Source organism: Rhinolophus sinicus, chromosome 3 (assembly GCF_057876585.1).
Source record: "Rhinolophus sinicus isolate RSI-liver-muscle chromosome 3, RSI-T2T, whole genome shotgun sequence".
NCBI classification, from domain to species: Eukaryota; Metazoa; Chordata; class Mammalia; order Chiroptera; family Rhinolophidae; genus Rhinolophus; species Rhinolophus sinicus.
The window spans coordinates 174,672,222-174,693,503 of NC_142503.1; the positions used below are offsets into that span (position 1 = coordinate 174,672,222).

General features: G+C 43.8%; 1 pseudogene; it reads right to left on the bottom strand.

The window, feature by feature from the left end:
- Positions 1-20,140: 20,140 nt before the first annotated feature.
- On the bottom strand, positions 20,141-20,710 carry LOC109448218 (armadillo repeat-containing protein 10 pseudogene; annotated as a pseudogene).
- Between the last annotated feature and the right edge of the window lie 572 nt (positions 20,711-21,282).

Genomic DNA, 21,282 nt, shown 5'->3' on the forward strand with positions numbered 1-21,282 from the left:
CTCACAACTCCCCATTTTATTGGTGGAGAAACTTAGGCACAGAAGGATTAGGAAATTTGCCCAAGGTCACACAGTAAATGGGGCAGCCAGGCATCTGTGTCCTAGTCACACGCTCTGCTCTGTGGGCAGGGTTTGAGAGCTCTGAGGACCACTTCTCATATTCTTCTTCCAGTCCCCACCAGCCTGGGGGGCCTGAAAGTCATCTGGGGATTTCACCTCAGTTAACAAGGAGGGACTTCTAGGTGCCAGGCGTCAGTTAAGCACATTGAGTATCATATTTCATTTAGTTCTCACAACGGCCCTCTGAGGTTGGAATGATTGCATCTTCATTATGTAGCTGAGGACTCTGAGGTTTATACAACTTGCCCCAAGGCCATAATTTACAGAGGCCATGATTCACACTGAGAGTTTTCAATTTGCAGGTGCCTGGAGGTGTCAGGGAGGGGAGGAGGAGGCCAGTGATGACCTTTCCCCTCCATACTAGCCCTAGGAAGAAGTGGAAGTGCCTGCCTTATGCCTTTGATTTATAGTGGGGCAGGGGGTTAGTCCCAGCTGTCAACTTGGGAAGCCACTTGAGAATTCTATTAAAAAAAAAATCGCCTTAAATTTATAACAGTGGGGAAAAAAACAAAACAAAACAACAAACTCCAAGCAAACAGTAAACCACTTAAATGTCCAACAATGGGGGAACCAGTTAAATCAATTACGGTACAAGCCGTAATCTTGCAGCTGTTTAAAAATATTTTCAAGGACTACTAACGGAGGAAAACGCTCCAGATAAAATAAAAGCAGGAGATAAAACTGTTTACACAACATGATCCTGGTTAAACAATGATAATTTTATATATGATTTATTACACATAAAAAAGGGCTAGAAGAAAATACTCTGGAATGTCGATAGTGGTTATCTCCAGGCTGTGAAATTTTACAATTTAAAATTTCTTAATTATAATATTATTATGTGTGTGCCACATATTTTACAAACCACTTCGTTGACTCACAGACCACTGGAGTTCAAAGGCACAAGGTGGCATCGAACAACAGCATTTTGAAGGTGGGGAAACTGAGGCTGGCCGTGAAGCCAGGTACTTGGGTCCAGTGGGGCAATGTTGCCCCTGGCTGGAGTGGGGGGAAGTTCATGCCTCGAACACGCAAGCTGGGGTGGGGGTGGGAGGGTGAGGCATGAAGACATGGGGCAGCAGTGGGGGTGTGTGCACAGCTAAAGCACAGAGGAGGGGAGCAGGGAGGGTGCAGGTGGGCGGGGGCTGGGTGGAAGTGAAGATTGGGGACCTTTCAAAAATGGAAACCATATGAGCCGTTCAAAGGGGAGAACATTCTCCAAGCGGCTCCTTTGTTGGAGCGTGTGAGGCGGTGGCAGCTGCGCCCTTGCCCCCAGCCCAGGCCCGATGGGGCGGACACGGATAACTGCATTAGATGCACTCGGCTCTTTTCAATAAAACGCTCTTGTTGGTGGCACAATAGGGGAAATGGAGCAGCCACCCCAGGCCGGGCTGGGGCGCCCGCCCCCAGCGCAAAGAGTGCACTCATTTTTCAGGGCTCAGCTAATTGACGTTTGGCTGCCAAGTGGTTCAAAAGAAAAGGCCGAACTCCTCAAGTCCACTTCCACCGGAAATGAGACCACCCCTCCCTGCCAAGGTCGGTCTCTGGGGGCGCAGCCGGGACCACAGTGCAGGTGGCCTCAGGCAAAGAGGGGGACACGCGCCTGCAGAATCCTTTCCTTTGTTGCTTTGGCTCAGAATATTAGGTGTCCTGAAGGTGTCCCCCAGAGGGCTTGGGCGCCCAGCCTTCTAGTTCCTGTGGGAGAAATACACCTCAGGAAGAAGGCAGGTGACAGCTGCAAGTGTAAAAGACAATGTCAGGCCTGGAACACTTCAGCAGTGATTACCAAATGCCACTTTCTTTCAGTGATTGTAATAAAGATAGTCCTGAACATTCTTCATAAGTTACAACAAAAAAGAAAAAAAAAAAAAAGGAAAGAATGGGTATTTCTCTCCCCCTTACAAGGCTTTATCTAGGAGTGAGGTATTTACATCCCTGTTTTACAGGTGTAGAAACCAAAACTTAGAGAGGTTATTGGCTTGCTAAGATTGCAGAGTTGGAGTTTGAACCTAGGTCTGTCTGAGGTTAAAGCAGGCTCTCTCAGCCTGTGCATTGTTGACATTTTGGCTTTGGTAACTTTGTTGTGGGGCTGTCCTGTGCATTGCAGGATGGATGGCAGCGTCCCTGGCCATCACCTTCTAGATACCAGTAGCACAGCTCCCTACTCCCCACCCCTTGAGAAATACTGTTTTAAAGCAACTGTGGCATGCTGCGTGTGCTGGGAGGCTGGTTTTTGCTGGGCTCAGTATTTGATCTTTTGGGGAAACCAATTTGACCAGCAATGTAGGACTCTTTCCATAAAGGTCAGCCCCGTGGTTTGTAGAGGGTGTGGCAGAAGAAGAGTTGGCTGAATCAGACAAGGCCAAATTGTCTGGACACCAGAACCCAAAGCTACATTGAATGCTGAGGGCACTTTGAATTGGGTATCTGTCTGTCTTTCTGGAGTGGCCCCCCGTCTCTTCAACTACTCTCCCCATTTCTCTCTGCCAAGACGGTCCCAGAGGGAGAGCCAACTTCCCTCCTCCATTCACTCTGCCAAGAGTTGCCTTGGCCACTTGCTGGAAGAGCTAAAACATCAGGAAACGTGGCCAGTGAAGGCAGCATGAAGGAAGGCGGTATCACCCATGCAAAATGGAGCCCGAGGCTGTTGTGAAATAAAACCTTGTGGCAGGCAACCAGCCCCACAATGATGGGAAGGGCTTTAAACTGATTTTCACAAGTAAGCGCGCACAACATTTTAACTGCAGCTTGTGTGTGACCCTTCCACCATCTCCTTGTCCTGCTGTGGCCTGATGCTGCTTTAGCTTACTGAATGGTTCCATGCTCCAGTCCCCAAAGCTTCTTGGGTCACTCAAAAGCCAACCATAGGCTCTAGGTCCACATTGAACTGAGGCCTTTTTCAGTTCAACTGCTTTTTTCTCACTTAGAGTTGATTGATAACTGGGCTCCATCATATTTGTTTTTCTAATTCTGATCTGCTTACCACCCAAGTGGCTGTACTGACTTTTTACTGGAAATGCTATTAACAAAAGGCCCCTCTGGGAAGAGGGTCAGGTCCATAGGGAAATCAGAGATGTCAGGGCTTACTAAGCTTTAGCCCAGTATCCTCAGTACCCACCCTTGGAGGCTACCGTTCACGGGCCGGGGCGGGGGGTGGGAGCTCAGAGACTTGGGGATAGAATTTATGTTTTTTTGACTGAGACCTGTTAAGAGACCATAGAGGGTAAGGGCTTCAGGACTTTAAAGAGGAGGACAGGCATCTGGAAAGAAAGGTCATGGGAAATTAGGATAGTACGGAGCAATCAATATTTCAGATAATGAAGGGTTAGGACTTCTTATAATAGAAGTTTGTATCTCTCCCTTCCTCTAATATGCCCAGAAGTATTTGGGGCAAGTGTAAAAACATGTATGAGTGTAACACACACACACACACACACACACACACACACCTCCTTAGTTTGCCTTAGTGTGGCATACGATACACATCTTTTCTGTTTCCCCTCTTAGCCAATGCTACACCTTTGGTGGCCACAACTTCCTTCTACAAGGACCATGTTAAAAAAGGAAGACACAAAAATAAGTATGTGCAAACATGTGTTTCCACCATATGTGACTGCTTGCTTTCTTTGCATGCCCCCTCCCCTGGGCGGTTCACACTCGTCCTCCTTTGGCTGAGATAATTTGCACTCTCCAACTTCATTAGCTGCAACCCCCTCCTGCCCTGGGACAAAAAAATAGGGCCAAACTGTTCAAAAGAACACATGGAGACCCCATTAATGCTAGTCCTAATTGTGCCAATTCAAACCCCTCAATAACTCTAATTAAAACCTGTCTTGTGTGGGGCGCTGAATGGCCACACAGCTGTCATTTCAAACAGTCACGTAACAGAGCTATGGGGAAAAAAAGTCTCTATCTGCAATTTTTGGTGGTGGTTGTCATGGAAAGGGTCGATGGAGAGGATTAGGAGAGGGGTGCAGTCAGAGTGGGGAACCTTGAAAAAGTCTTCTATGTCAGGTCACAGTTTGAAATCTGAAGACCTTTAGCTTTTCCCCTCTAGTTCCCCCCCTTTTCTTCCCCCAAGACAGGAACACCTGCAAAACGACTGGAAGGGGCCGTGACCAGCAGACACGTGGGTACCACAAGTGGACTGAAACATCTGAAAGGAAATGGAAAAAAAATCCAACCAAGAAAACTGCACACCAAAAACTGAGAAAGAGTTTTTTCTCTGCTTCCACGCTTGTCTTTTAGGATCCAGCTACACTTTGCTGGGCACCATAAATAACTCTACAATTACATTAATTGGTTGCATATTTGTTGACACTGGAGGAGAAGCCCTTGAGGTTGGGGGAGGTGGATTTCAGCTGCAGTTTAACACTCTTCCCCTCTGCTATCCCTCTAAGTCTTCTTTCCAACCACCCTCTTTAGTTTTTCTGGATGGAGGGAAGTGGTGGGCTGATAGGCCCATTTCTGAATAAGCTTTGACAGCCCCTGTCAGACTCATGTCTCACCTGTGGGCTGTCCCTGGATCTGTTTGTTGATCCACTGGGTTTAAAAGTTAATCCCTCTGTGAGAGAACTTGAGAGATGTGTTCCTGGCAACACTTGATGGAGTTTAATTTTCTTTGGAGGCTGGGGGTGTGGTGGGCTTATTGTCAGGCCTAATGTTTGGATCAAATGAGAACTGGCTAGATCCTGTCTTGAACCCCCAAACCCGTCTTGGATTTTCTAATGGCTTGGCCCACCCTATGGGATTCCATCCCTTGAGAAGGGACAGGATCTTAGTTACCTCTCTACTCAGTCAGTGGACAAGAACTGGAGAGTTCAGCTTGAAAACGAGCTCTCTGTTAGCTAGGAGGACTTCACAGAGCAGGGTGGAGAGCCAGTGGGGCGGGTGGCAGAGACTGAGCCCCTCCTGGTCGCTCAAAGTTGGCTGAGGACCAGAGGCGCAGGATTCATTTTCCCTCTCGGAGCTAGGATGGGAGGAATTCCTGGGCTGGAGAGTGGGTGAGAGTGCACGTGACACACTGAGGATGTGTGTCTTGGAAGTGGCCCTGCTGAGTGGTCAGAGCCATCCTTGGGAGGAAGAGCCATCCTTGGGAGGAGGGGCCATGTCTGTCTTGCTCATTGCTGTATCCTTACAGCGCCCAGCGTGAGCCTGGCCCCCAGGAGGCTCCCAGCTGATGTCGGATGGATGGTTGAAGACCTGAAGTTCTGATTTCCAGGTGCTCTGAGCTCTTAAGAAGGAATTACATCAGCCCGAAGTCATGTGGTTCACGTCACATGGGGGAAAGGGCGTAGAGGTTTTGGAGCCAGCAGACCATAATTTCAATATACCTAATTTTCAGAGCCATTGTAAGGATAAATAAGCTCATGTAAGTAAATGCAACAAAAGTTACCTCCGTTTCCTCTGTCTGTGAAACCAGTGAGAAGAACTTTCTGAATGTAGGCCTATGATTTCCTTACAGCAAGGATAGTGTTGCCCTGGAAATTAGCAAAAGGGAAAGCAGACTTGAGATCCTACAAAGCAGAGCAAACCTGGCCTCCAGGCATGCTCTCATCCTTACTTCTTTGTATTTGCTGTTCCCTTTGCCAGGAACGCGATTCTCCCAGACCTCTGCAGGGCAATGTCCCTAACACCTTCACGCCTCTGCTCAAACGTCACCCATGCAGTTAGGGTGGTCTTCCTTGAGCACCCTATCCAAAAGAGAAACCACCCCATCACTCTCTATCTCCCTTACCTGCTTTATTTTTCCTTATTGTACTTAATCACCCTCTGACACATTACATACTAGTTGATTTGTTTGTTACCTATCTTCTCTTATTATAATATATTCTGAGTTTTATGAGGATAGGAACTTGTTTGTTTTGTTCATTGCTGTATCCATAGCACTTACAACAATGCTTGCACATAGTAGCTGCTCAATTAATATTTACTGACTAAATGGATGAGGGGTGGTGACACTGATCAACTAACAGGAAGAGAATACCTGGCCTTAAATATTTGTTGGGTCAAGTTACTTCAGGATAAATGCATTGTAAGAGGGTGGCCCTTCTTTCTTTGATTTCCAACTTGGGGTTCCTAGAGCAGTGGTTAAGATCATAGCCTTTGGAGTCAGATAGATCTGGATTCAAATCTTGGCTCTACTCTTCAATAGCAATGTGAATTTGGGATAATCACACAGCCAACACCTTTGAGCCTCAGTTTCCTCATCTGAAGATAATGATAGTTGCTACCTCAAAGGACTGTGGGGTAAATTGGGATAATGTTTGAAAAGTGTTTATGATAATTCTTGGCACAAAATATATGTCAAACAAACACTGTACCATTGTCCTCCTGGTGTAGTCATCTTCATTGTCTTGATGCCAAGAATCCCCGTAACGGAGAGTGGGGCTCATCTAAAACCTGTCAATACCATGAAGTAAAGGGATGAAAAGGAGTGTAGACTTTCATTTTGAAATACTCTCCCCCAACTAATAACACTTGAGGGGAGGGTGGTCGAGCCAAGTCCTGTTTTGCTGCTTCTATTCCTCTGCTCTCTTACTTTTAAAATTTGCACTTGGTTGCCAATCACATAGTCAGGTAGATGCAGAAAGACCACAAATTCCTCCCTGAATTCATCCCTTGAGCTTGAAGAGCTGGTGTAGAAGGTCCCCAAGCAGTATTTGGGTCATTATCACCTTGACAAGGAATCTGATTCTTCTTCAAATTAGAACAGGTTTCTGTCCAATGCCAGAGTAAACGCTATCCCTTCAAAGAGGCCAAACAGTTGAGTCAGGAGGGACACATCTGAGTCTTATTTTTCAGTTTCCCTAGGAGGTTGGGAACTCTCCTCATTTCTCCCAGCAGGATAAGAGGGGTTGGCTAAGCAAAACCTGGGATCCTGGGTAGGGAAAGAGGAGAGAGGAAGGGCTCCCATGCTTTGGTGAAGGGAGGGACTATTGGGCATGGGGAGTGGTTGTGCAGGTGGAAGGGGAGCAGTCTTGTGGGCAGCCATACTCTGGCCCACTGTGTGAGGCTCAGGTCTGGGGCCCAGCTCCGCCCAAGGGCACTACATGCCGCTGACCAACTGCAGACCACACAGTCCTGCGTGATGCGTAGGCCTCCATGCAAGCAGTTACCTTGGCTGGGCTCACACAGAGGGAGTGCTGAGCGGCAGCAGGTGGGCTGCAGAGCTGAGAAAGTTCCCATCTGTGGAGACAGTGGAGAGTCAAAGAACTTTCCTGATAAAGGGATCGTAGTGGTCACCAAGGGACAGCCCAACACAGTCCCTTGGATGATGGGAAGAGAACGGTAGAACTTCTATCTGTAGTCTGTCTAAAGACAAGAATCTAAAGAATGTAATCACAAAGTGACTCTTATTCCCTCACTCGGTCCATACATCAGATGTCACGGGCCATGCCGGATGTGTGTGTGCCTGTTAATTATGATTTACACAGCATATTGTTTAGGTGTAACTGACACCTACCCTCACAAAGTAGACAGGCAGCCTAAAAAGGTTCCTGCAAAAAAGGTTCTGGAATTTTAAAGATAATATTAATAATAACACATTACATAATAATGTAATATTGTTTTGCAAGCAGAAACAAAGACTGCAGATGAGCTGACACGTCTCTAATTTTTTTTATGAGTTCTTTTTTGCAGCCACTTTATGAGGTAAAACAATGATCTGGCAAGAAATCAGTGACAAAAACAAATGGAAATTATCTTGACATCTATTTGAAATATGGACTTCCAGTAACTCTCAATGAAGAGTCTTGTCATAAGTAAATATGTTGCCTTGAAATATTAGCCAGTGATAAATTGAAGCCAATGTGATTAGGAAAGCACAAAAACATAATTTATTTAATGTTTCTCTTAGCCCTTACAATTTTCTGTATGTTGTGTACATAAAATATTGGTACAAATAGTACTATATATTAATACTAATAGTACAGGCCTCTGCACCCTGGGCATATATATATATATATACACACACATAGTGGGGATGAATGCTCAAGAAGCTTTCACTGATAGAGGCATATGATAAAAGTAGTTTGGAGCCTACCCATCCCGACTGCCTGGTTGCACAGATGAAGTAACAGGGCAGAGGAATAAAGCCGTTTTGTGACCAAGGTCTCACTGAGTTGCTCTTGGGGTCCTGTATAGGCACCGGGACTCAGGTAACCGCCTATCCAGAACTTTTTAGCTGAACAGGATTTTGTTGTTGTTGTTGCTAAGGATCTAGCCCCTCACATCAATGAAACATCTTAGAGCGTGTTTTCATGTTTTTCTTTTCTCTCTGTTGTTTAGCTATATAAAAAAATAGGGTGACAGTGCCAAGGCCCAGATTGTGTCTGAGAAATATGAGTCACCTCGAGAGTGAGGGCTCTTAACCGTAACATTTGCATGCTGATAACCAATATACTTATTATATTTAATTCCTATCTGTTCAAGACTTTGAGTGCTATTAGCCTGTAACTGTCTTAGTAGATAGTACATATTCTAGAACCTAATAAAATCAAACTTCTGTAGACACATTCCATTTGCCAGGTATTTAGAAATATTCCATTCATCAGGGTTTTAAGTGATCAAACTGCTCTCCCCTCACAGGGGAAGAAAAAGAAAATTTACCTGGAGTTCAAAAAATGCTGGGCACAGAAAGCAAGGAAGAGGCCGCTGGGAGTGAGCTGGCAGGAGGGTGAGAAAGGCAGCTATGGATGGGAGAATAGTGCGGAGAGAGAAAGAAGGGGGCCAAAGCAATGAGTCTAGGAAGAGACAGATAAGCATGGAGGAGCAAGGAGGAGGGGGAAATGGAGGTGGTGGTGGTGGCCCCTGGGGAGGAAAGGCTATGGGCTCTCTATACTCCCTGCTTCTATTAATCCAATTAAAGTGTTGAAAATCAGATCATATGGGAAACTTTTAACATGAATTTTTCATTATGACATTAGGGTGGGGAGTTGGGAGAGGGGGAGGAAGGGAGTGAACATGCAACAAAAGTCTGATGTGGGGATGGGATGTCCTCCCAGCCCTCTCCAGGACGCACATGGCTGTGTGACAGGGAGCCCAAGACTGTTTCTATTCTGGGGCCCACCAGGCACTCTGGCCTCCTCTCTCAAGTACCTTCTGCCTCATCTTTATTTTCTTTAACCCCAGACAACCCCATTCTGTTGGTAGGAAACTTGGCAGGTATGATCAGAAAGGTGTTCATTGAAAGTCCCCTGCTGTGGCCTCAGAAAGGACATTCTTGCCATGTCCCTCATGAGCCCCTTGGCATTGCTGATGAAGACACTGGGTTCCAAAGGCGAAGGAAAAAGAGTAAAATCTCAATGCTCAATACCATACATTTAACCTCCGTTTGCTTCAGAACTTGGTGTGAGAAAAATAGCCAAAGGAACCCTGGGTTCTCAGAAAGGTCCCCTCTGATCCCCAGAAAACAGATCACAGGGAAGAGAAGAGGTTTGCTCAGGAGGGAAGGGCAGCTCGCACGCCCAGCTTTCTTCCTTCATCAGTACACCTTTCATACTTGATTCATTCCGCTAAAAACCCTTCTGGAGCCCTGATTTGATGGCTGGCACCTGCTAGCTACCAGGTTTCCAGCACTGAGCTTCTGATGTTTTGTTGGGTGAGTCTGACAATAAACAAAGTGAGCAAACAAGCACACGCCTTCAGATTATCCTAAGTGGGAGCAGGGAAATGATCTGATCACACATCTACCTGATTTTCAGTCTTGGTTCAGTCTGGTTGGAAAGGGAGGCTGACAGCCAAGCTGAGACAAAATGGCCCCTGGTTGCCCAGTTAGCTGGTGGAGCTGGAATGAAAACCCAAACGATGCCTCCTTTTGGTTCCCCTTCTGCCCCAGATTTTCCCCCAAATTAAGTTTGTTATGTGGTGAATAAATTTGGTTAAGTTAAAGAAAAGTTGAAAGAAAGGCCTGTTCAATACAGCGTGCTAGTCTTTTCCTGTGCACCTACCTTAGACCCCTCTCTGGTCTGATTGGGGGTGGACCAGAGGCTTGGCTGGGCTGAATAGGGATCCAGGTCGGCAGGGAGGGCTCTGTCCTTGAACTCCCCTCTCCATGCTCAGTTCCCCTTCTGCACAGAGAAGGGGGGGCCTCCCCAGGCCGGGGTTTAATCTCTGCCAGGCCTCTGCACCCTGGGCCTGCTGGTGTGTGGTCTTTCACACTGGTGTGCCTCAGCAGCTGGGAATAGTGAGGAGGGAAGGGGGACCTCGAGCATAAAACCCTGGCACTTCTCAAAACAAAACAAATGATTCCAGCTTTTAATCAGTTTAGGGCTGAGGCCAGAGAATTGCGTTTGGTTTTACATAGACAAAGCCCTGTTTTTAGGTCTCTGCTTTCAGAGGAATTCACTGTCCTTTATGCAAATGGCCAGGGCAGCCTGGGCTGAAGGTGTTGGGGCTGTTCCAAAGCCAGGGTCTGGGGGAAGGAGACCAGACCCTCGGGGCACAGGGTGGCGGTTTGGCCTTTATCAACCAGCCCACTCTGTCTTCTGTAGACCTTGGTATGAGTTACCCACCTCCCCTATTCTTGGAAGCCAGGCGAACCACAGATTTGGGGCTGTGGCTTGCACGGACTTAAGTTTTAACAGGTGGACTCTTTCAAAATTTAAGTTTTAAAAATTAATTTCTATATTAAGATGGTTAAGGAAGCTTGCTATTTCTAGGACCTCAACCGTGAAAGAATAAATTTGTAAAGCAAAGAATCCTATCCCATCCTGTGCTCCCCTGCCATTGCCCCGTCCAGATTTTTAGATACCAGGATATTCTAGGATCTATAATACTCTTAAATGACTTAGTATAAAGTATTGCAAGATGAGCCGTGCCTTTGGGCTAGATTTAGCAAATAAAAATACAGGATGCCCAACTGAATTTGAATATTAGATAAACAACAAATAAATCCTTATGCCCCATATGATAAAACAGGTTATGCAGTATTTGGAACATACTTATTACAAAAAAATTATTTGTTGTTTATCTGATGTTCAAATTTAACAGAGCATCCTGTATTTTTCTGGCAACTGTACTCTGGCCGACTTTCACATGAGGCCCCGCAGGTCTTTTCCTCTCCTGGTCATTCTAGGGCCTCCTCTTTTCATCCTGGGGTGCTTTTGGGACTTGGGTCTCCCTGGGGCCCTGCTGTCTTTCTACCATTCTGTCTCAATATAAACCTCTCAGGTCTCAGTCTGGGGTATCTGTAACCTGTCTACTCTTCCTTGTTCAGTCCTACTCGCAGGCCCTGGGTTGGTCACCCATCAGCCACTGGTTCTGAGGACTAAAGCTAATGAGGGTGATACCGACAATTTAGTCACCCCCTGCTACGGGCCAGGCATTGTCATCTGCTTACCAGTGTTAATCCATTTAGCCCTCCCAATAAAACTATAGGGAAGGCACTTTTTGTTTTAATGTGGTAAAATGTACATAACGTAAAATTTACCTGTTTAAAAAACTGAGTTATAATTGACATACAACAGTATATTAGCTTCAGGTATACAACACAATGATTCGATATTTGTATATATTGCAAAATGATCCCTGGAACAAGTCTAGTTAAAATTTATTACCACACATAGCTACAGAATTTCCTTCTTTATTTTTCGTGATGAGAACTTTTAGAATCTCTTCTAGAAACTGTCAAATATGCAATACAGTATTATTAACTAGAGTCACCATTCTTTTGACTCCTTTCACCTGTTTGAACCACACCCCATATCCTGCCTCTGGCAACCAGCAATCTGTTCTCTGTATCTATGAGCTTGTTTTTTATTTTCATTTTTGGATTTCGCATGTAAGTGAGATCATATGGTATTTATCATTCGCTGTATAACTTGTTTCATTTAGCATAATGCCCTCAAGGTCCATCCATGTTATCGCAAGTGGCATGATTTCATTCTTTTTCATGGCTAAATAACATTCTATTGTACATAAAAATTACCATTTTAGGTTCAGTGGCATTAAGTATATTTATCATCACCGTCATTTATCTCTAAAACTTTTTCATCTTCTCAAACTGAAACTTTAGACCCATTAAACAATAACTCCCCATTTTCTCCTCCCTCCAGCCCCTGACAACCACCATTTTATTTTCTGTATCTGTGAATTTGACTACTCTAGGTACCTCATATAAGTGGAATTACACAATATTTGTCCTTTTGTGTCTGTCTTATTTCACTTAGCATAATGTCCTCAAGGTTTATCTATACTGTAACTAACTTGTGTCATAATCTCCTGCCTTTTAACGACAGAATAATATCCCATTGTATATATAGACCACATTTTATTTATCCACTCATCTGTCGATGGACCTTCGGGTTGCTTCCACCTTTTGGCTATTATGAATAAGGCTGCTATGGGAGTGCATATATGTGTTCGGAAGTCCCTGCTTTCAATTCTTTTGGGTCTATACTCAGAGTGGAATTCTTGGGTCATATGAGGTTGGGTGCTCACTAAATGTCTGATGAGTAGGCATCTCAGTGGGAATGGGGCCTCCTGACGAGGAACCATGGGAGTGAGGGGTATGGACGTTTATGGACTGGTGTGTGGAGAAGGCAGAGAAGATTGGATTTGATCTTTCCTTTTTATATTCTAAATACTACTTTCCCCTTATCACAAAAATACAGATAACTAGAATCCTTGAACAGGAGAATGGTGCAATGGAGACATGATGGCTTGTTTTCAGGAAATACACTGGAAGCTTGGAAAGCCACATGGCAGAGTGGAGGACCACAAATCTGGTGACTGCAAAGCTGAGGGAACATGGGAGAGTTTGGAATAAGTGGGGTGGGAGCGGTTTTGAGGCCAGAGGACCAGGTGTCTGGAGGCGCTATGAGTCGTGGTTGGGACACGGGGGTGAGGTGAGATTTTGGGGGTGGCAAAGAGATCATGCACTCTGTTTATGATGAGGCACATGGGCTGAAGGCATTACTTTGAGAATCACCAAAGCACAAGTTGGCACTGAGACCATGACAGTGACGAACCCCCAATGATGGGACGGAATGTAGGAGGAGATCACTAGAAGCCCTGGAGTTAGTGACCCTTCCATTAAAGAAAAGGTCGGAGAGAATCAGAAGGGGAAATGGGTCGGGGGTGGGGTGGGGGAATGTAGTAGGCTTAATAGTTCCCTCCCCCTAAACATGTCCACATCTTACTCCTCGAAACCTGTGAATCTGTTGCTTTATATGGCAAAAGGAACTTTGCAAATGTGATTAAATCCAGTATTTTGAGATAGACCATTTTGGATTATCTGGGTGAGCTTGATGTAATCACAAGGGGCCTTATAAGAGGGAGGGAGGAGGGTCAGAGTCAGAGAGAGATTGGAAGATATTATGCTGCTGGCTTTCAAGATGGAGGATGGGGCAGCAAGCCAAGGAATGCAGGTGGCGTCCAGAGAAAAGGCAAGAAAACAGATTTCTCCAGAGCCTCCAGAAGGAATGCAGCCCTTCTGACTCTTTGATTTTAGCCCAGAGGCTTCTTTTGGACTTCTGACCTCTGTAACTGTATGATAGTAACTTTGGGTTGTTTTAAGCCACTTTTGTGGTAATTTGTTACAGCAGCATAGGAAACTGATACAGGGAGAGAGCTAACATTCTAAACACTGGCAGGGCATGTGTGGGTGGAAGAGGGTTTGCTCGGTCTCTGGGTGTGTTAGTAGTTTTGAATATGGATAGTATGCTGAGGTTGTGCCACACAAGCCCTCACCTGCTGGAATAGATGCAAAACTCCAGGGCAGGGCTCTCTGCCCCTTCCTCACTCTGCATCAGTCATCCCTTGGTGCTTGTAACCCTCACTTGGTGGAGGAGTCCCACCTGCCTCACATGCCTCTCCATGGATGACAGTGAGTGACCAAGCTGCCAGGGTAGCCAGGACCAACCTCATGAAGAGGGTAAGCTCTAGGTATCCCTATGGGTCAAATCCCCAGAATGCTGCCCTGGGAGGTTAGGAGGTCAGGTGCTGTTGTCCATGGCCTGCAGTGAGGTGGCACATGGACAACACAGTGAAGTGTCTCTTTCTTGGCGGCCAGAGGGAGGGGGTGTACTAGTTGAGCTGGTGAAGGAATCCTCTAAACTGGAAGGCAGAGATTTAGTGGGGGGAGGGGAGGAGCGGTGTAATCTTCTGATCTGCTGCTGTTGTAGGCAGTGAAATGTCTCAAGGAATGGTGCCTTCTCCTCACCCCCAGCCACACACAATCGAGGGGGCGTCGCCCTTAGATCTGAGCCCCAGTGTCCAGCTTTCCACCAGTCTTAGTTCACTCACACAGCCACTCCCAGTGTGCAGTTTCAGGAGGGTTTTGAACCAGAAAGACCCAGATCTGCCACTGCGGTAGGGTCCCTCTCTCTTCCCAGGGACCAAATTTCTCTAAAGGCACAAAGCTGCTTGCAGCACAAAAAATGGCTGGTAATACACTTTTCCCAGGACATGGATGCCTATGGAGCCTTCATTTACATGACTAAAGGGGACTCAAGTGACTTCTAAAATAAGGCCCATCTGCTTTGAGGTGTTTCTGCCCCAGCCTACATACCCCCCAGGGTAGCCGGCAAATTATCTTATTAAAGAAGATAAAAAACACAGAACTTTCTACTGTAACTCATGATTCATTTATCACTCCCAGTAACTTTGTGAAGAGTTTATTACCGTGTTTCCCCGAAAATAAGACTGGGTCTTATATTAATTTTTGCTCCAAAAGATGCATTAGGGCTTATGTTCAGGGAATGTCATCCTGAGCAATCATGCTAGGGCTTATTTTCTGGTTAGGTCTTATTTTCGGGGAAACACGGTTATCCTATTTGGTAGAGGTGGCAATTGAAGGCCAAGAGGTCTGGATGGGAATCCAAGTCCTCCATCTCCATGCCCAGGGCTATTCCACTGCCCCAGGCTGTTTCTAAATGAGATCAGACTACCCATCTCCCACCCTCAGGGAACCCGTTCCAACTTTTTATCAAATGGAGAAAGCGTTTCTGATGGTTTTTGTACATCTCCTTGTCGTGATGACCTCTGTAAACATTATTTCTCCTATACCACAGTCCCTCACCATTAACGAGTCTCCTTGCTGCTTGGTTTACTTACGTCAGTCCACTTTTCTCCTTCTGGGTGGATGGTATTCACCGCGAGGCCTCTAGGTAGAGCAAGAATAGGCCTACTGCTGATATTTGGAGCTACAGCTGCTTTATTGTGATGTGGTTTCACCTTGTGTCTTGGTTTAGGTTCTCCCAGTGTAGGATTCTCTTTTTCAATGGCAGACTCTAAAAGAATTTTGGTGCAAGCAGTTTATTTGGAGGTGATCCAAGGGAGAACAGTGAGGGAGTGGGGAAGTGCAACAGGGAAGGGAGAAAAGGCCACTAACATTCCTCAGTGAGAGGGTTACTGCTGTGGACAACTAGGGGCTAATCCTCTGGGGACTCACCAACAGACCATGAAACACACCTGCGAATTGTCTTGCTTGGGGACGAGGAGGTTGGGGAATTTACCACCAATTCTGGTTCCTCATTGGTGGAGGGTATTTCCTGGGGGTATTAAGTACTTTCCAGGTTCTTCCAGCCCTCTGCATAGGATGAGTGGGCAACGATAGCCAGAGGAAGCCCTTGGGGACAAAGATGAGGCCTTGTGAGTTTGGGAAGCTGCAAGGAAACTTGTGGGCTGAAGGGATGTGTGTGGGACATGAATAGTGTCAGCTTCACGGCATGTTAGTGGTGCCACTTCTCCCCAATCCACTAGATCAGTTGTACTAATACCATCCAGGTCCACGGGACCCAATTTTAGTTATTTTTTAAAGCACTTGTAACTTTCATAAAGCGTCACTATTTCTTAACTTTTATTCTTTTTAAGATATCTTCCAAAGCACAGAGGTAAAATTTACTTATTTTTTAAAGATAGAATATAACTCATTCTATCTTTCAATTATGATATGGGTACCCTTTTACAAAGGTAAGATATATTGTGAGATCTTATTATTATTATTTTTTTATGTCTTGAAACAGTTATTTTGTCATCCTAGGAATTATTTTATCATTAGTCATCAATTATTTCCACTATGCTGAAAAAGACTTACATAGTAAGAAAACTGAAGAATGATGGACGTATCCAGAAGGATAATGCAATAGTATAATAAGTCATCAGTATTTTGTCATCCTCCAATTTTCTTGATTCATTGCCTAAAGTATTATGTCATTTTCCAAGAAGATATAGAAGAAGACCGGAGCCACCACCTTCGTGGTCTGCTTTTAGTTTCATTGGATACAACTGAAAATTCTGAAGTTTAATTTTTTACTTATAATGGCAAAGAGATGTAGAGGAAGAGGTTTCACAATTATTGTATAAATCAGAAGATGAATACAAAGAGGCAGTAGCACTGTAGATTATAAGCAAATGATGGTGGTGAAACTGATTATTAAGAGAAATTTTAACCTATGACTCTTTAGATGATGATGAATTAAAAATATAAAAACATAAAAGGAGTCCATCAGACCCAGATGGTTAATGGTGATAACTATTTTTCCTGGGCTACTGAGAGTTAAAGGGATAAGAGTGATTCAGTTAGTTGCAAATTTAGTTCCATGTTCTCTCCTGCCTCAGTGCCTTTGAACATGCTGTTTGTCATGCCCAGAATTCTTCCCCCGGCCCTTTGTCCAGCTTAAACATCACATCCTCAGGGAAGTTCAGCCTCCAGACTGAGTTAGGCGTCCTTTTTAATAACTCCCCAAACATCCTATGCATCTTTGCCGTACTGTGAACATTTGTAATTAGTGAATTAATTGTTGATAATTAGTTGCTTAATGTCTGTCTTCCCACTAATCTGTAAACTCTTTGAGGTTAGTCACCTTGTCCCTTTGTTCCTATTGTATACCCAGTGCCTAGTGCAGTGCTAGGCACACAGGAGAGATGCAATAAAATTTGATTGGGGCCCTAATCCCAATCAGTTAGGACTAAATGCTGATGATTTGCAATGAAACCTTAAACCCTAATCTGCACAAGCTCCTTGTAACAAAGCTTTCTCTGGAGCACTCTAGCATGGTAGTTATGGGTCTGAAGACATGGGAAAGGCTCCTTGACCAAAGGGCTCTAGCGTAAATAATAGAGACCAATAAAGCAGGCAAATGAAGGATAAAGGAGGTGAGTGGGGAAAATTCATACACCTGGAAATAGGAGTTAACTTTCAGTAATACACAAAATTGCACATGCAAATATAGCATGTGCTTCTGACTCTTAAAACTAATAGATTTAAGAGGATGCCAAAACTTTTGATGTGCATGCAAAATATCAAGACAACCCTTGATAAGGTTAACCTTTATGGTTAAGCCTCAGTTTTTTATCTTCATAATAGGACTAATAATACTGACCTTATAGGCTGGGCCTGAGGATATGCGATCATGTAATGAAAGTGTTTAGCAAGAAGTTCAGCTGTCAGTAGTGTAAACTGGGTTCAAGTTCTGAGTCTGCTACTTGTTACTGGTATGTGAGTTATGTAACCTTCCAAAGTCTCAGTTTCTTCCTTAGTAAAAAAAGGAAAATAATGGCACCTACTTCGTAGAGTAAATGCCGCGTCTGTGTGCTTGGCATTTGCTAAGCTCTCCTAGTTACTATTACTATTATTTTTATTAATTTTAAGAACGGGTCACAGAAAAGTAACCATGTGAAAAGAGATTCCCCTGTAGGTGGAAGAGAGAGGGAAAGAGAAACAGGTGAATATAGAAGATTGCCGAGAATATTTTCACAAAGGTGTGCACTATTTCTGGTGATCATAATTGACCGCTGGTCTCTTTAGGGGGTTCCTTTCTCATCCCCTGGCACCAAATGGCTTGCATTTCACCACAGTATATTCCTCCCACTTGAAGGTGCCTAAGAGAGGGAAATACCAGAAATAAAATTTTGTGGCATCAAGAGTCTGGGTAAAAATAGAACTACCATGTGATCCAGTAATTCCGCTTCTGGTTATTTATCTGAAGAAAATGAAAACACTAACTTGAAAAGCTATCTGCACCCATGTTTATTGCAGCATTATTTACAGTAGCAGAGATATGGAAATTACCTAAGTGTCCATTGATAGATGAATGGATAAAGAAAATGTGGTACATGTACAACAAAATATTATTTAGCCATAAAGAATAAGGAGGGCTGGCCCGGTGGCTCAGGCGGTTAGAGCACCATGCTCCTAACTCTGAAGGCTGCCGGTTCGATTCCCACATGGGCCACTGGGCTGTTAACCACAAGGTTGCCAGTTCAATTCCTCGAGTCCCGCAAGGGATGGTGGGCTGCGCCCCCTGCAACTAAGATTGAACAGGGCACCTTGAGCTGAGCTGCCTCCCGGATGGCTCAGTTGGTTGGAGCGCATCCTCTCAACCACAAGGTTGCCGGTTCGACTCCTGCAGGGGATGGTGGGCTGTGCCCCCTGCAACTAGCAATGGCAACTGGACGTGGAGCTGAGCTGCGCCCTCCACAACTAAGACGGAAAGGACAACAACTTGAAGCTGAATGGCACCCTCCACAAATAAGATTGAAGGGACAACAACTTGACTTGGAAAAAAGTCCTGGAAGTACACACTGTTCCCCAATACAGTCCTGTTCCCATTCCCCTAATAAAATCTTAAAAAAAAAAAATAAGGAAATCTTGCCATTTGCAACAACATGGATGGACCTTGAGTGCATTATGTTAAGTGAAAAAAATCAGACAGAGAAAGACAAATATAGTATGATCTCACTGATATGTAGAATCTAAAAACAAAACAAAAAAAACAACAACAAAAAAAAACAGAGCTCATAGATACAGAGAACAGATTGGTGGTTGCCAGAGGTGGGGGGTGGGGGTGGGTGAAATGGGTGAAGATGGTCAAAAGGTACAAACTTCCAGTTATAAAATGAATAAATCCTAATGTACTGTATGGTGACTATAGTTAATAATACTCGTACTGCATTGCATATTTGAAGGTGCTAAGAGAGTAAATCTTAAAAGTTCTCATCATAAGGGAAAAATATATAACTATGTGAAGTGACAGATGTTAACTAGACTTATTGTGGTGATTATTTCTCAATATATACATATATTAAAGCATTATGTGTACACCTTGGGCTAACACAATCTTATATGTCAATTATATCTCAAAAAAAGAAAAGTGAGTGTTGGGCCCTAAAGCCATTTATATATATATATATATATATATTATTATATATATTATTATAAAATTTATGCCATAGTAAAAACTTGAAACAATAGAAGAAGGTATACATAGGAAAATCATTTCCTCACTACCCAGTCCCACTCCCAGAAGTATGGGTATCATTTTAAAAGTGTTCTGTTTATAAATAGTTTTCATTTAAAAACTACATAAAAAAGCATAAATATTTTTCATTTAAAAAATACATCCATATTTCTTGGTTGTCTTTCCACATTAGCACATTCAGAACTGCTTCATTTTTTTAAGACTAGATAATTGATTTAACCAATTGCCTATAGATGGACATTTTGATAGATCTCTGTATTTTATACCCAGCATCTTTACATACTGGCACATTGAATGGGAGTGTGTGAGTACTAGGAAATGTCTGTCCTAAAAGTTTACAATTTTCATTGACTACACTAGATTCCAATGATTAGAATAGATTTTGAAAGTAGTATGTCTAGGCTGGCAGGTGGATGGACCTGAGAGCACAGGATCTCATTGCTAGGAGTTATTCCTATGGCAGTTCTGAAACAACTAATTAACGATTGCTCTCAAATCACAGCAAACACTAGAAAGGTAGCTTATGTATAATAAAGTCACTGTCACTTCATATAGAGAACTAATCGAAGTATCTCAGCAAATAGTAAAAAGAAATAAATATTTCAGAACAAGCTGTTATATTCATTTGGTATCAATAAAATGGTCCAAAATAAACCAGAAGACCATGGCAAGTTATAGCTGTGTAAATGATGAAACATGATATTTACTGTTTAAATCCTGCAGCTGAAAGAATCCCTTTGTAAGGAAGATGAAAAATAAGTTTCTGTGCATTACTTCCAGACTGCATTACTTTTTGGAAAAATATGACCAACCAGTTAGAATTTGGGTATTATTGTTACCTTTTCCCTCACTTCCACATCATAGTGATTAACTGAAGCTCTCATTTTCTGGGCACAGTCTTTCCCCTCTAACAGGAAAAACAGTGAACCTTTAGTGAAAGTAGGCTGAGTAGCTAAATGACCTTCGTTTTTGAGGCAGTTATTTATATTTTGAAATAGAGAAATAAGAACTCGAAGCAGAATCTCTTTTGCCACATGGCCATCAAAAAGGGCCAGGAATGATGAATCCACTCGGTCACCAAGTAGTCCTTCTATTATGGCTGGATTTTCAGACAAATTCAAAAACAGTTTCAAAACTTGAAACTTGGTGCTTCCTTTTCCTGTAAACAACACTTGGAAAAGGTCTGCAATGTAACTGGTAAGCATGTGCTTGTGGTCATTGCTAACCGTCATGTTTGTTAACAATCTCATTCTGATGAGCTGCACTGGGGAGTTGAGGGGACCATAGAAGACATCCTCACAGCCTGGATTAATATAGACCTTTATCTTGATTTTATTTTTGACATTCACACTCAGGTTATTCAGTGTATTTAAAGCTATGGCCATTGATACTTTTGAGTCTGAGGGAGCTGGACATGCAGAGCTAGAGGGAAGCCACAATTGAACACTCTGGACTCCACTGCATTATCCATGGTTCTTTCGTTTGTCAACTTGCGGTATCATAATGATGATAGCCCCTACTGCTAGTTGTCCCCGAGTATTATATGCTTCCTTATAACATAAACCCTGATTTTTCAGTTGGACACCTTTTGCCACCTTGAGCTACAACTACCTGTTTTTTAGCTTCTTTATACTAGATGTGGTCATATGACTACATTCTAGCCAATGGATAAAATGAAATGTGACTTCTGGGAAATGTCCTTAAAGAAAGAGGCATGTTCTTCTTTTTTTACTCCCCCCCCAAGCCCCTGTTGACTGGGAAACAGATATAATGGCTAGAGCATGAGCAGCCATCTTGGAACACGAGGTAGAAGCTGCTTATTAAGAATGCCAGAGTGACATTAGAAGGAATCTGTGTTAGAGAGAGTTTAGAAGGAATATGGGTTAGAGGGATCTACCCTAAAATTTGAATGGAATTCATGTACAAAAGAGAGAAGAAATAAGCTTTTAAATTGTTG